Source organism: Primulina eburnea, chromosome 17, assembly GCF_022965805.1.
Source record: "Primulina eburnea isolate SZY01 chromosome 17, ASM2296580v1, whole genome shotgun sequence".
Classification (NCBI taxonomy): domain Eukaryota; kingdom Viridiplantae; phylum Streptophyta; class Magnoliopsida; order Lamiales; family Gesneriaceae; genus Primulina; species Primulina eburnea.
The window spans coordinates 14,093,267-14,110,662 of NC_133117.1; the positions used below are offsets into that span (position 1 = coordinate 14,093,267).

At 42.1% G+C, this 17,396-nt stretch overlaps 1 non-coding gene across 1 annotated transcript; it reads right to left on the bottom strand.

Annotated features, from left to right (window-relative positions):
• Positions 1-6,119: 6,119 nt before the first annotated feature.
• LOC140818911 (small nucleolar RNA R71) lies at positions 6,120-6,226 on the bottom strand. The gene has a single exon (XR_012115140.1). It is a non-coding gene; the product is annotated as a small nucleolar RNA R71 (small nucleolar RNA).
• Positions 6,227-17,396: the final 11,170 nt, after the last annotated feature.

The window sequence follows — 17,396 nt, forward strand, 5'->3', positions numbered from 1 at the left end:
AACTCAGGATACTTCTCTCTCATCTCATCCTCTGGTTCCCACGTAGCCTCTTCAATCAAATGGTTCCTCCAAAGGACTTTAACGATGCCGATCTCTTTGTTCCTCAAAACTCTAACTTTGCGGTCCAGAATCTGAACCGGAATCTCTTGGTAGGTCAAATTCGACGTCAAGTCCAATGGCTCGTGGTGAAGAACATGGGAAAGATTCGCAATATACTTCCTGAGCATCGATACGTGAAAAACATTATGGACTCTGTCAAGATCTGGCAGTAGGGCTAACCTGTAGGCTCGATCACCAACTCTGTCCAATATCTCGAATGGACCAATAAACCTCGGACTCAACTTACCCTTCTTGCCAAACCGCATCACACCCTTGAGAGGTGCTATCTTCAAGAACACATGGTCGCCAACTTCAAACTGCAAAGGTCTACGACGAACATCTGCATAACTCTTCTGCCTCGACTGAGCAGTCTTCATCCTCTCACGGATAACAGCAACAACATCGGCTGTCTGTTGGACCAACTCTGGTCCCAACATCTTCCTCTCACCAACCTCATCCCAAAACAAGGGAGATCTACACTTCCTGCCATAAAGTGCTTCGTACGGTGCCATCCCAATCGTCGCTTGGTAACTGTTGTTATACGTAAACTCCACAAGAGGCAATTTAGAATCCCAGCTACCAGAATAATCAATAGTACAAGCTCTGAGCATATCCTCAAGAATCTGAATGACCCTCTCTGACTGACCGTCGCTCTGAGGGTGATAAGCTGTACTGAACGCTAACCGTGAACCCATAGCTCTGTGCAAACTCTTCCAAAACTCTGAGGTAAATCTAGGGTCACGATCAGACACAATCGACACAGGGACACCGTGAAGTCTAACAATCTCTGCTATGTAATCCTCGGCATACTGGTTCATGGAATACGTCGTCTTGACTGGAAGAAAGTGCGCTGACTTGGTCAATCGATCGACAATAACCCAAATGGAATTGAAACCCTTCTGCGTCTTGGGAAGACCAGTCACGAAATCCATCGTAATATGCTCCCACTTCCACTGAGGAATCGGCAATGACAACAATGTCCCAGCAGGTCTCTGGTGCTCAATCTTCACCTGCTGACAAGTTAGGCACTGAGAAATAAATACGGCAATGTCTTTCTTCATACCTGGCCACCAGTAGAGTCGACGAAGATCCTGATACATTTTGGTACTGCCTGGATGTATCGAATATGGCGCAGTATGAGCCTCTGTCAAAACGTATCGCGGAACATCATCGCCAACGGGAACACAAATACGGCCTCTAAAAGTCACCAAACCGTCTCCATTCAATCCAAACTCTGAGTTACCTCTTTCCTCTGCTCTAGCTCTCAACTCTAACAACTGAACATCAACAGTCTGCTCTCTACGGATCCTGTCCGTCAATGTAGCCCGAATGACCAACGCTGAAAAGCGAGCAATGGTCCCCGGAACTACCAAAGAAATCTCCTCTCGCTGCAAGTCCATCAACAACGGCTGCTGAATTATCGAACTCAAGGAAGAACTCGACTTATGGCTCAAAGCGTCTGCTACAACATTCGCTTTCCCTGGGTGGTAACTGATAGTTACATCATAGTCTTTGACAAGCTCTAACCACCTCCTCTGCTGCATATTGAGCTCTTTCTGAGAAAACAGATACTTCAAACTCTTGTGGTCTGTGAAGATCTCACACTTTTCGCCATACAAATAATGTCGCCAAATCTTCAAGGCGAAAACCACAGCTGCTAGCTCCAAATCGTGCGTCGGATAATTCTTCTCATAATCTTTCAACTGGCGAGAAGCATAGGCGATAACCTTACCTCGCTGCATCAACACTGCACCGAGACCCTTCTTCGACGCATCGGTAAACACAACAAAGTCCTCTGAACCACATGGCAATGAAAGAACAGGAGCTGACGTCAACTTATCCTTCAACTCTTGAAATGCACTTTGGAAATCAATGGACCACTCGAACTTCACAGTCTTCCTCGTCAAATTGGTCAATGTCAAGGCAATCTTGGAGAAATCTGAAATAAAACGACGATAATAACCCGCCAAACCAAGGAAACTGCGTACCTCAGAAACAGTGGTAGGAATAGGCCACTTCTGAACTGCCTCTATCTTCACTGGATCAACAGTTATGCCATCTTTCGAAACAACATGGCCTAGAAAAGAAATCCGATCCAACCAAAATTCACACTTTTTCAGCTTGGCAAACAACCTCTTCTCCCTCAACAATCGGAGAACAACTCTGAGATGCTCTGCATGAAGCTCTCTGGTCTTGGAATAGATCAAGATGTCATCGATGAAAACAATGACGAAACTATCCAAAAACGTCTTGAACACACGGTTCATCAGATCCATGAAAACTGAAGGAGCATTGGTCAGACCAAAAGACATCACAAGAAACTCATAGTGACCATACCTGGTCCGGAACGCTGTCTTAGGGATATCAGACTCCCTAACCTTCAACTGATAGTAGCCAGACCAAAGATCAATCTTCGAAAATACAGTAGCACCATGAAGCTGATCAAACAAATCATCTATCTGTGGCAACGGATACTTATTCTTGACAGTCACTTTGTTGAGCTCTCTATAGTCGATACACAGCCGCAAAGACCCATCTTTCTTCTTAACGAAAAGAACCGGAGCTCCCCAAGGCGAAGAACTCGGACGAATAAAACCCTTGTCCAAAAGATCCTGCAATTGCGCCTTCAACTCCTTCATCTCGGTAGGGGCCATTCAGTACGGAGCCTTAGAATAGGAACCGTACCTGGAGCTATATCAATAACAAACTCAACATCTCTATCCGGCGGCAAACCCGGCACATCATCCTCAAACACATCGGCAAACTCCCTCACAACATCGATATTATCAATATTCAACTTAATCATTCTATCACAATCGAAGCCAGAAACACATCACAACCTCTACACATCAACTTCTCAGCCTCAAGACAAGAAATAAAAGGAAGGACCAGCGAAGTACCTGCACTGGCGAGAACTCCTCCCTTAATGTCATCATCTGCAAAGGTCACCATCTTAGCAACGCAATCAATAACAGCACGATAAGTGGACAGCCAATCCATGCCAAGAATAACATCAAAGGCAACCATCAGGATAACAATCAAATCAACAAAAACGACTCGCTCCTCAATACGAACAGGGCAAGCAAAAACAATAGACGTCGGGCACAACACGTCCCCCGAAGGCAAAACAACATTGAACTGGAGGGGAAGAACAGAAGGAACTATACCCAACGATCTCAAAAACAATTCAGACATAAAAGAATGAGTAGCACCAGTATCAATCAAAGTCGTAGCTACTCTGTCTGAAATCAAAATAGTGCTAGAGATCACAGAAGAATCATGATTAATACCTTCCTTGGTCATCGAAAAGATGCGACCCTGCACCTTCTCCTTGCTCGCTCCGCAGGACAATCTTTAGCAATGTGGCCTGCCGTGCCACAACGATAACAAGAATGAGTGCCAAATCTGCACTCTCCTCTATGATGTCTGCTGCACTTAGGACACAGCGGCTTCTTGGGATCAACTGGAACTGACGGTGGTCTAGGACTCGATTCCATCTTGCCCTTTCCTTTGAAACGATCCTTGCCTCTCTGATTCGAGCCCCGGCCTCTCTGAATAACAGCTTGTTGCCTCTCCTGCCTCTCTCTAGCGATATCCTTCTCGTCTTGTTCGGCCAACAACGCCTTCGACACAATCTCTTTGAAAGTCAAAGCCTTGGACATGTTGATATACCTTCTTATCTCTGCTCTAAGGCCTCGAATGAAATGAGCACCTTTATCTTTGTCGTTGGAAGCAATATACGGAGCAAATAGACAACCCTCCTCAAACTTGAGAATGTACTCATCAATGTTCATGCTCCCCTGACGAAGCTCCAGAAACTCAGTCACCTTCCTAGCTCGGAGTGCGTCGGGAAAGTACTTGTCATAGAACAAATCAGTGAACTTGATAGGACTCATTTTTACGTGTTTTTAGTGTTGGTTTTGAGTCGCATTCATGCATCATATTAGTTTGTTTAGTTTAATTTAGCATTCATTTAGCATTATTTAGCATTTGGCTGATCTCGTGTATTTTGTGGTGGTTTTGTAGGAAGTGGACCAAAAAGTGGGATTTTATTTGCATAGCATCGAAGAGGTCTCGCTAGGACGGTCAAAAGTGACCGCCCCAGCGAGCATATTGGCCCAGCCGAGGAGTTTCTGCGCGAGTCCTTCGCTAGGGCGGTCAAAAATGACCGCCCCAGCGAATCCATCGATGTGAACGAGAATATTTTGCGCGAAGCTCTCGCTAGGGCGGTCAAAAGTGACCGCCCCAGCGAGACCAAAGACACGGCCAGGAATTTTAATTCGAGAATCACTCGACCCAGCGGACAATCTCGACCGCCCTAGCGAGCGACGCAATCCGGGAAGATTTGTTTCCAAGTTTTGTGGACTCTATCTTACAGCATAACCTAATACACGAGGGAGGCGCCGATTTAGAGACAATTTCTGATTTTTTCCATCACTTTTCTTGGGAGGAAGGCTAGGAGCAAGAGAGACTTTCGAAGAACTCGAGAATTCCAAGCGTCGCAGCCGTCATCCATCGTCAACCTTAGTATTTTAATTATTCAGTTTTTATTTCTTGCATAGATTGTTGATTTTTATTATGAATTTTGTTGGCTAAACTCTATATTTGTTGGGATTTGAGGGGATCCTACCCCGTACTCGTTGTTTAACATTATTTATCGACATTTTTATGAGTGATTTGTTTATGCTTTTGTGTTTTCTTATTTCAATTGAAGTCTAGCTAACTTCCTTTGATTATTTCATGTTGTTAATGATTTCGATAGAATAATTGACAATAGGATCGAATAGCATAGACCACGGATTTACAATTTTAGTAGATATACGGAATTGGGTACGTGTCGATAGTGATAATTCACCCGGATGAAAGCTAGCGGATTCCATAGAACGTAATGCAATCGTGAACTGTTAAATAATTGAGGATACTTGATTACTGCATATTTATGATTAGTATTAATATAGCTCGACAGAGTATATTAATTAGTCTAGGGAATTCCGTCGAATGCACGAGTAAAAGTCGAGTATAATTATTTGAACACGAGCGGTAGGTGAACTGATAATTCCCAACAAATTCGCTTCTCATTTGATTTACATCCAATTTAATCATTGATTTCTTGATTATTTGTTCTTGAATTTTAATCATTTTAGTTATTAAATTCACTTTAGTTTAATCACCAACTCAATCTATCGTTGCTAAAGAAATTGAAGTGAAAATAAAAATAGTGTAACGCAGTCCTTGTGGATCGATACTCGTATTCACTTACGTTTATTATAACTTGACTATCGTGCACTTGCGATATTTTAAATCGAGCTTTCATTTATAAAACAAATTTTGGAACTATTCACTGTGCAAGTTTTGCTCGATCAAGTTTTTGGCGCCGTTGCCGGGGACTGTTGATTCACAATTTTTCTATTTTTCATTTAAATTCTTTAGTATTATTTATTTTATTGTTAGTTGATACTCCTATTCTGTTGCAGATTTTTCTTGTGGTGCATGCGAAGATCACTCGAAGTTAAGCTTGAGCCTTTTGACCCTGAGATCGAACGCACTGCTAGACGCCGAAGACAACAGCAAAGACTCAAGGAACAAATGGAGAGGCACGAACAAGAGCAGGATGCGGACCGCCAAAATGAGAGACGGATTGAGATGCCACGCCGTATACCGATGATGGATTATGCACAACCGTCTCTTGATGGAGCACGTCCAAGCATCGTGAGACCAGTCATCCGAGCTAACCAGTTTGAGATCAAACCAGCTATCATTCAGATGATTCAAAACACTGTTCAATTTGGGGGAAGTGCACTTGACGACCCTAATTCTCATATAGCTGATTTTCTTGAAATTTGCGATACATTTAAGTTTAATGCTGTGTCTGATGATGCTGTTCGTTTGCGTTTATTTCCATTTTCACTAAGAGATAAAGCTAAGGCGTGGTTAAACTGTTTGCCTGTAGGGTCTATCACTACATGGGAGGATAGGCGAAGGCATTTCTGATCAAGTACTTTCCTCCGTCGAAGACTATGAAGCTGAGAGCCGACATTACTACTTTTGCTCAATATGAGCTTGAGTCACTTTACGAGGCGTGGGAGCGATACAAGGATTTATTGAGGAGATGTCCACACCATGAGCTACCTCTTGGGTTAGTTGTTCAAACTTTTTACTACGGTCTGCTTACTCCTAACCGTACCATGATAGATGCTGCTGCCTGTGGTAACTTGCTGAGAAAAACGGCTGAGGAAGGATATGAATTATTGGAGGAGATGGCTGCTAGTAGCTATCATCCTCATTCTGATAGGCAGAAACGAGGTGCTGGAGTTAATCAAGTTACTGATTTGTCTGCGGTGTCAGCACAGTTAGAGGCTTTGAACACAAAGATTGATGGGATGAGTGCGAGTGGATCGGCTATGCGTCTGCAAGAGATTTTCTGTGATAAGTGTGGAGGTGAGCATGACGTGCAGGATTGCCAAGATGGCAATCCATTCTATGTGCCTGAGGGAGCAAAACACGTGGGATTCCAGAACCGTCCTAGAAATGACCCTTATTCAAACTCTTATAATCCGGGATGGAGGAATCACCCAAACTTTTCGTGGGGAGGTCAAAACAACCAAAACCGCCAACAAAGAGGTCCACCACATGGGATGCACCAAGGACTCAAGCCAGAACCGCCTAGGGAGGAGAAGTCAAATTTAGAGCAAATGATGACTAAATTTATTTCAGCAACCGAGACGAGATTTCAGAATCAGGATGCATCCATAAAGGGGTTAGAGAATCAAATTGGGCAGTTGGCTAAGTTAATTGCTAATAGGGAGCAAGGAACTTTGCCAAGCAACACGGAGACTAACCCGAGAGAGCAAGTGAAAGCTGTGGAATTGCGTAGTGGAAGAGCACTCGAGTCTAATGAGGAAAGGACCAAGCATGGTGAGGATGAGGTGGAACATCAAGGAGGTAAGTCTTCTAACTCTACATTTACACCTACTGCACCGAATAAAATTGTTATCCCTCCACCTTTCCCCGCAGCAATGAAGAAAGCTAAGTTAGATGCACAATTTGGTAAATTTCTTGAGGTATTCAAAAAACTGCATATTAACATTCCTTTTGCTGATGCCTTATTGAATATGCCAAGTTATGCAAAATTCTTGAAAGATATCTTGGCGAATAAGCGGAAGCTAGAAGATCATATGACTGTGAACTTGACTAAAAATTGCTCCGCTTTAGTTCAAAACAAGATGCCTCCAAAGCAAAAAGATCCAGGGAGTTTCTCTATACCTTGCATTATTGGTGATATTAATTTTCATAAAGCTCTATGTGATCTTGGTGCGAGTATTAATTTGATGCCCTATTCTGTGTTTAGGAGACTGGGATTGGGTGAACCCAAGCCAACTAGGATGTCATTGCAGCTGGCTGACAGATCTGTCAAGTATCCACGTGGGATTATCGAAGATGTCTTGGTGAAAGTGGATAAGTTTATTTTTCCTGCAGATTTTGTAGTACTTGACATGGAGGAAGATTTAGAGATGCCTTTAATCCTAGGGAGACCATTTCTGGCTACAGGGAAAGCATTGATTGATGTTGACGAGGGAAAATTGAGACTGAGAGTTGGAGAAGAAGAAATTATTTTTGATGTCTTTAATACTCTCAAGCACACAATGCACAATGATAGTTGTTTTCGTGTTGATGTCTTAGATTCTCTCGTTTGTGATTTTGTGCAGGATGGATTGCAAGAACCATTGGAGGCCACTCTCACTACGGAAAAGCAGGAGGACGAGTTAGACGAGGAAAAGATGGAGATGGTAGCTCACTTGAATGCCATTCCACCTTGGAGAAAGCAAGTGAGGCTTCGACTAGAGGAATTGGGAGACAGAAAAGATTTAATGCCTCAAAAGTCGAGCCTAGAGGAGCCACCTACTTTGGAGCTCAAACCACTACCTCCACATCTCAAGTACGTATATCTAGGAGAAAATAATAAACTGCCTGTTATTATTTCTTCTTCTTTGACAGATGATATAGAGAGTAAGCTCTTAGAAGTCCTTAAGGAGCATAGAGGAGCATTCGCTTGGAAAGTTGCGGACATCAAGGGGATAAGTCCTTCGATCTGCATGCACAAAATTCTGATGGAGGATAAATACTCACCTCTAGCACAACCTCAAAGGAGACTCAATCCAAAGATGCAGGAGGTCGTAAAAGCTGAAACGATCAAACTTCTGGATGCAGGTATTATCTATCCTATCTCTGATAGTGCGTGGGTAAGTCCTGTCCAATGTGTGCCTAAAAAGGGTGGGATTACTGTTATTACCAATGAAAAAAATGAGTTGATTCCCACTAGAACTGTTACGGGTTGGCGTGTGTGCATGGATTATAGGAAATTAAATGATGCAACCCGTAAAGATCACTTCCCCCTGCCATTTATTGATCAAATGATTGAACGATTAGCCGGTCATGAATTTTACTGTTTTTTGGATGGATATTCGGGATACAATCAAATCACAATTGCACCTGAGGACCAAGAGAAAACTACTTTCACTTGCCCTTATGGTACTTTTGCGTTTATACGTATGCCCTTTGGTCTATGCAATGCACCTGCTACATTTCAAAGATGCATGACCGCTATTTTTCATGACATGATTGAGAATTTTCTTGAAGTTTTTATGGATGACTTCTCCATTTTTGGCTCTTCGTTTAATGAATGTCTAGAAAATTTGAACTTGGTGCTTATTAGATGTGAAGAGAGCAATTTGGTGTTAAATTGGGAGAAGTGTCATTTCATGGTGCAAGAGGGGATTGTGTTAGGGCACAAGGTGTCAGAAAATGGAATGGAGGTCGACAAAGCCAAGGTGGAAGTAATCAAAAATCTACCACCTCCGTCATCAATCAAGGGAGTCCGCAGTTTCTTGGGGCATGCTGGTTTTTATAGGCGTTTCATTAAAGATTTTTCTAAAATTGCTAAGCCCTTGTCCTCTCTATTGATGAAAGATGTTGAGTTTAATTTTGATTCTACTTGTCTGCAGGCATTCGAGATACTCAAGGAGAGTTTGGTGACAGCACCTGTTCTGACTGCCCCTGATTGGGAGCTACCATTTGAGGTGATGTGCGATGCTAGTGATACAGCTGTTGGTGCGGTGCTGGGTCAAAGGAAGAACAAGGTATTTCATACCATCTACTACGCAAGTAAGACTTTAAATGATGCTCAATTGAATTACGCTACTACTGAAAAGGAATTACTTGCTATAGTATTTGCTTTCGAGAAATTTCATTCATATCTTGTTCTGTCTAAAGTGATTGTGTATACAGATCATTCTGCACTAAAATACTTGCTTGCTAAGAAAGATGCGAAACCTAGGTTAATTAGGTGGATTTTACTATTGCAAGAATTTGATCTCGAGATTCGAGATAAAAAGGGTGTAGAAAATGTGGTTGCTGATCATCTGTCTAGGCTTGAGGATGTTAGAATTAATGGCGTTGATGCTGATATAGATGACTGGTTCCCTGATGAGCAATTGTTTGAGGTGAATGCGTGCCCTTGGTATGCCAATTTTGCCAATTTTCTTGTCACCGGCACACCCCCCCCAAATGTATCATTTCACCAAAGAAAGAAATTCTTTTCTGACGTGAAATATTATTTTTGGGAGGAACCGTTTTTGTTTAAAATCTGTGCAGATGCCATGATAAGGAGATGTGTAGCGGAGGAGGAAACCAGTCAAATTCTGAACCACTGCCATGACCGTGAGGTAGGTGGTCACTTTGGACCCATACGGACAGCATCTAAGGTACTTGAATGTGGCTTCTATTGGCCAACTCTTTTTAAGGATGCTCGTTTGTATGTTCTCAATTGTGATAGATGCCAACGCACAGGTAATATTTCCAACCGTCATGAGATGCCTTTGAATAATATTATTGAGTGTGAAATATTTGATGTGTGGAGGATTGATTTTATGGGTCCTTTTCCTGCTTCTTTTGGAAAGAAATTTATTTTGGTGGCAGTGGAGTATGTGTCGAAATGGGTGGAGGCAGAGGCTTGTGCCACGAATGATGCACAAGTGGTGTTAAAATTTTTAAAGAAACACATTTTTAATCGATTTGGTACACCGCGTGCAATCATAAGTGATGGTGGCACCCATTTTTGCAATAAAATTTTTGATAAACTGTTGGGCAAATATGGTGTCACCCACAAAGTTTCCACTCCATACCATCCCCAAACTAGTGGACAAGTTGAAGTGTCCAATCGAGAGATTAAGAGGATTTTAGAAAAGACGGTTAATGTGAATCGAAAGGACTGGTCCATTCGGTTAGATGATGCTTTGTGGGCTTATCGTACTGCGTTCAAAACACCTATAGGCACTACACCATATAGGTTACTTTTTGGTAAAGCATGTCATCTACCCGTAGAATTAGAGCATAGAGCATATTGGGCGACCAAGGCACTAAACTTTGATTTTGCTCTTGCAGGTGAGAAACGATTGCTGCAGTTGAGTCAGTTGGATGAGTTCCGAGATACAGCTTATGATCTTGCCCTATCTTACAAGGAACGCACCAAAAGAGCCCATGATAAACACATTGTAAGAAGAGAATTCAAAGTGGGTGAAGCGGTGTTGTTATACAACTCTCGCTTACGACTTTTTCCGGGCAAGCTGAAGTCCAGATGGTCAGGACCATTCATTATAGCCGAGGTGTTCCCATCAGGTGCAGTGGTGTTGCATGATGGCAAGGAAGGGACGTTTACTGTGAACGCCCAAAGATTAAAGCACTATATTGGTGGCACAATTGAGCCACAAATTGGAGTCACTCGGCTCCATGACAGTCGTTGAGGACATGGGTGAAAAGTCGAGCTCTAGACTATAAATTGAGAACTACCTCTACTCCTTATTTTGATTTTAATTAGATTTTTTTATTTTTTTTAGCATTCGTATCATTGCATTTAGGTAGTTGCATGGCATTGCATTCATCGTCTTTATTTATTTATTTATTTTCTTTTTCGAGAGTATCTCGCTAGGGCGGTCATAACCGACCGCCCCAGCGAGACGTCATTTTTTTTCAAAAACATAGCCACCGAAAAAGCCTCGCTCGGGCGGTCACTTTTGACCGCCCCAGCGAGTAAATTTTTTCAAAATTAGTTTTCCTGGCGAACATGTCTCGCTAGGGCGGTCATTTTTGACCGCCCCAGCGAGTGAATTTTTTCAAAATTAGTTTTCCTGGCGAACATTTCTCGCTAGGGCGGTCACTTTTGACCGCCCCAGCGCGCCCTCATATTTTTTTTAAAACAGTCTGTCACCGAAAATCGCTCGCTAGGGCGGAAACTTTTGACCGCCCTAGCGAGTCGCGATATTTACAAAAAGCTGCGCCTCTTTTCTTTCTTCCCCACTCGAACCCTACCCCTTTCTCTCAAATTTATCGGCGCCTCCTCCTTCTTTTAAGCTCAATTCTTCTTATTTTGTGATCTTTTCAGGGAAAAGACTTGATCTTGGATGCTACACTCCACCGGGACGCGTTTACACTACAATTTCTTCTACTCCGGTCATCTTCCAAGGATTCCGGCGAGCTTCTCCGGCGAACTTCGAAAATTTTCCGGCGACTTCAAACTCTTTGCACTCCCATCTCGACATGGCACCTAAACGGTCTAAGGTAACTCACGGTGCCTCTAGTTCTCGTTCGACTCCGTCTAATTTTGTTAATGAGAAAGCTCGGGAGCGGTTTGAGCATGCTAAACTACATAGAAAACCAATCCCTGAGCGAGGGTTTACTACATCTGTTATTAGTGATTTTCCGGAAGTCTTAGTAGAGGGACGAGGGTGGAGTAATTTCTTAGCACAACCGAATGCCGCGGTGATTCCGGTTGTGCGTGAATTCTATGCAAATGCTCCGGAGCGGAGTGAGCCTAAGGCATCTGTGCGGGGACGTCTAGTCCCGTATGATTCGAGAACTATCAATGACTTGCTGGGTTTACCGTCGGTCGATGACTCTGAGTTTCAGGCGTGGGTGCTCAACCCGGACTATGATTTAATTATTCGCACGCTCTGCTATCCGGGCACCACGTGGAAACAGCCGGGGACGTATACGGTTTTTCTTGAAAAATTTTTGAGAGTGGACGCGGCAATGTGGTATGCGTTTCTATCTAAGAGATTGATGCCGATCGGGCATACGAGTGATGTCCAGCGTGAGCGGGCGGTTGTTCTGTATGCCATCCAGACTGGGATGGCGATTGATGTTTGCAGACTCATCTTTGGACAGCTCAACATGTGCATACACAACAGCAATTTGGCGTTTTATTTTCCGACGATCGTGACTGAGTTATGTGCCCGAGCGGGGGTGATATTTGCCGATGATGATGAGTGGCTACCACCGATGAGAGCTATTGATGACGCTCTTTATCGATCCAAGAGGGAGAAGAGGCAGGCAGAGCTGCCCGAGGATGTATTTTTCGAGTATGGGGGCGCAGCTCAACCACCTCCGGCTTTAGGACATGCACTGCCTCCTCCGCAGCCACGCCGCCGTGCCATGCGTGATCGCATCAACGAATTGGGCGCTTGGGCCACTTACCAGACTGAGTATCAGGCCGTCAATCAAGCTCATATTCAGAACGTCGAGTACTTGGTACAGGGGATCTCAACGCATTTGGGCATCGACACATCCGGCCTGCCACCACCACCCGCATACCCGCCACCCTTCCAGTTCCAGTACCATTATCCTATGCCGCCACCAGCTGATGAGGGAGTCCCACCACCTGAGCATGACGAGGATGAGGAGTTCTGATCAGGGGAGTTCACTGTTTCCCCTTTCTTTTTATTTTTATTTTGTTTGTTTTGTCATTGCATTTGCATTCATTCGTTTTTATGTTTTTAGTCTTTGTTTCGTTTTGTGCTATGAGGGCATGGCACAACTCTAGTATGAGGGGGGTGGGTAGATTGTTTTGGTTGTTTAGTCAATTGGTTATTGTTTTGATTGTTTAGTTAAGTGGTTTAGTTTCGTTGCATTTCTGTTTTGTGGTGTCGTTTATGTTGGTTTCTTTTGTTGGGTGTCGTTTATGGTGAGAAGACATCGTTTATGAGCCAATGATGATTTGAATTGATAGTTTACAAAAGTGTTGATTGGGTCACGTCGTGAATGATACTCTTGATTGTTAAAGCATGAATTTCGGTACAAAATTTGAACCTTTTGAGCACACATGTGTGGGGACTAGAACGTTGTAGGAATAATGGTGAAATTTGAAAATTTTGTTTCGTTAACTTGAAAGGCACCATTTATGAGTTGATTTAGCATGCAAACCCGTGAAAATAAGTCGCTAATAGTGACCTTGATTGAGAAAAGTTGATTTGCCTTGAACTTTACTTGTACCTCCTCTCCAATGCACTAATTAAAAGATCAAACTCCCAACCGGCTATAATCCAAAGTGATATCATTCTTAGCCTAGGGAGTACATGTGTGAATTGTGCATTCAAAAAAAAAGGAAGAAAAGAAAATAAGGAGATGTAAGGTGAGGGGGAGCCTAAATAAAAGGAATGAAATTCTATTCCTAGGCTAAAAGTTGGAGATGTAAGGAGACGAGGAAAGTCAGACGCAAAAGTCTTGACGATTGCACAATGAAAATGATCGGTGTACTCCCAACTTTTTAGCCACTTGAGCTTATTTCCCTTCCTTTCGACACCCCTATCTGCTCTTAAAAGTTGAATAAAGTTCACTTTATGGCTAGTGATAAATGGATACGGGAATGCATGCTAGTGAGACTTGTATTGAAGTGCTAATTAAGTGACTCGCATGATTTGATAATTGATCTATTTGACGTACGAATGACTAGACCCATCACGACACACACACACATTCAAACTAGTGTTGATATTTATGTGTAGATGAGAAATGAGTATTCGTTTGCGATTTGACTTGACTATGATTGGTAGTGGGAAAGTAAACTGAAGCATGAACATAACCGTTGTCGACTCACCATTGACATTTACTTGTGTTGGTTTTTCTTGTTTGAGTTTGTTTGTTTTTGTTGAGTTTGTTCAGTATCTCGTGCTTTAACCTATTTTACTCGAGGGCGAGCAAAAGGTTAGTATGAGGGGGTTGATAGGACTCGTTTTTACGTGTTTTTAGTGTTGGTTTTGAGTCGCATTCATGCATCATATTAGTTTGTTTAGTTTAATTTAGCATTCATTTAGCATTCATTTAGCATTATTTAGCATTTGGCTGATCTCGTGTATTTTGTGGTGGTTTTGTAGGAAGTGGACCAAAAAGTGGGATTTTATTTGCATAGCATCGAAGAGGTCTTGCTAGGGCGGTTAAAAGTGACCGCCCCAGCGAGCATATTGGCCCAGCCGAGGAGTTTCTGCGCGAGTCCTTCGCTAGGGCGGTCAAAAATGACCGCCCCAGCGAATCCATCGATGTGAACGAGAATATTTTGCGCGAAGCTCTCGCTTTTGACCGCCCCAGCGAGACCAAAGACACGGCCAGGAATTTTAATTCGAGAATCACTCGCCCCAGCGGACAATCTCGACCGCCCTAGCGAGCGACGCAATCCGGGAAGATTTGTTTCCAAGTTTTGTGGACTCTATCTTACACCATAACCTAATACACGAGGGAGGCGCCGATTTAGAGACAATTTCTGATTTTTTCCATCACTTTTCTTGGGAGGAAGGCTAGGAGCAAGAGAGACTTTCGAAGAACTCGAGAATTCCAAGCGTCGCAGCCGTCATCCATCGTCAACCTTAGTATTTTAATTATTCAGTTTTTATTTCTTGCATAGATTGTTGATTTTTATTATGAATTTTGTTGGCTAAACTCTATATTTGTTGGGATTTGAGGGGATCCTACCCCGTACTCGTTGTTTAACATTATTTATCGACATTTTTATGAGTGATTTGTTTATGCTTTTGTGTTTTCTTATTTCAATTGAAGTCTAGCTAACTTCCTTTGATTATTTCATGTTGTTAATGATTTCGATAGAATAATTGACAATAGGATCGAATAGCATAGACCACGGATTTACAATTTTAGTAGATATACGGAATTGGGTACGTGTCGATAGTGATAATTCACCCGGATGAAAGCTAGCGGATTCCATAGAACGTAATGCAATCGTTAACTGTTAAATAATTGAGGATACTTGATTACTGCATGTTTATGATTAGTATTAATATAGCTCAACAGAGTATATTAATTAGTCTAGGGAATTCCGTCGAATGCACGAGTAAAAGTCGAGTATAATTATTTGAACACGAGCGGTAGGTGAACTGATAATTCCCAACAAATTCGCTTCTCATTTGATTTACATCCAATTTAATCATTGATTTCTTGATTATTTGTTCTTGCATTTTAATCATTTTAGTTATTAAATTCACTTTAGTTTAATCACCAACTCAATCTATCGTTGCTAAAGAAATTGAAGTGAAAATAAGAATAGTGTAACGCAGTCCTTGTGGATCGATACTCGTATTCACTTACGTTTATTATAACTTGACTATCGTGCACTTGCGATATTTTAAATCGAGCTTTCATTTATAAAACAAATTTTGGAACTATTCACTGTGCAAGTTTTGCTCGATCAGAACTCTGACCAGTTCAGAGCTGAAACATCGACACCAACCTTAGTCGCATTCCACCAGAAACGTGCAGCCTTTACCAACATGAATACTGCACAGCTGATCCTGTTTTTATCTTCATACTGGAGATGGTCGAAGATTGCTTCAAGCGCTTTGACCCACTCGACAGCCACTAACGGATCTGTGCTACCTGCGAATTCTGGTGGATCCATTCTCTTGAAAGCAGAAAAGACGGCATCAGTTCCAACTGCCTGAGCTACTTGGCCTCTCACTTGGCCTCTACCCTGTCCGGTTCCTTGCAATCGAAGCAGCTGCTGAATCTGCTCGCTATGGACTTTAGCCTGCTCTTTAAGCAACTTTCCGAGCTCGTCGACAACTCTAGAGGAAGAACTATCCTCACCCTCTACGGCTTTCCTCTTAGGAGGCATACTCTACAATGTGCTCACAAAAGACACCAATCAATAGATAACAATGAATAGATGCAAAAGAAAACATACCCGGACAGTCGAAAGTAGACGAAGTCATATGCATTGGTCCGAAGAACGGTGCTCTGATACCACTAAATGTGACACCTTGACCCGTTACAGTTAAAATACAGCGGAATTTAAAATTTTCTCTTGAAGGATGGAAGGATTACATAACATAAAATCATTTACAAAATATTTGCAACCAAAATAAATACATGATCATTCAAATGACATAACAAAATACAAAATATCATTCCTATGATCATGTCCAAAATGCCATCCTTCCAACTTTGTATGCATATGACTTCGGGCCACTGTCACTGTCCTGGTCCGTCGCTCTTAGCTGCATCACATGAAAATAACTGAAATGAGTATAAAACTCAGCAAGTGGAACTCTTACATAGCAATGAACATAGCATACTCTGTAAAACATGGCTTTAAAACATTGAATACCATCAATCTATGAATCATAATTAACATAGCAATAACAATAACAATGAGATGGTATTCCTCTTTTCTCTGGTATGGATTGATATCAATAGTATCTCTGTCTGTGGTGCTCGTATCCCATCGATATAAATCAACAACTCTGAGGGATATAAGCCTATGGTCGTTGATCAACTAATTGCATGCAATCTCTGACTATGTATCTATCAATCCATAAAACATTTGAATTCTCTCTTTGACATTTATCAAACACTTTAGAAACTATACTCTTTATATTCCCTTTGAACAATTGAGACATCAAATGCCTCAAATATATATAACAATTGAATCAATACATACTATGGATCAAATGGAAGGGAATATCACAATAAAACCTTTGAAACACAATACATATATATACATGTGAGCACAAGGGATGAAATTCCACTTACAAACCACAATAACACCTTGAATCTAACTCTTGGTACACCACCTACACAATAATCCATAAATAACACAAACATCAACTCAATATCCAAGAATCCAAGTCAAATAATCCATTAAACCAACATAAACAACAAACCCATAACATCTCTTCTCCAAAACCAAGAGATAACAAAACCAAAAGCTTATCTTAGCTTCCTAGAACCAAGAAGAACTTCGATCTCTACTCGAAAATCCAACTAGAAGCTTGAATCGAAGATAGGAAATGAAAGAAATGGAGGAAAACCCTTGTTCTAAGAGAGAAAAACGAGATTGAGAGGAAAAGGGAAAGGTGAAAATGAAGTCAACTCATCCAAAAAGGTACTTAAAATCTCGCCCATACCTCTATTGTTCATCACCGCGGGTGCGCTCCAACAAGCACCGCGGGTGCGCTAAG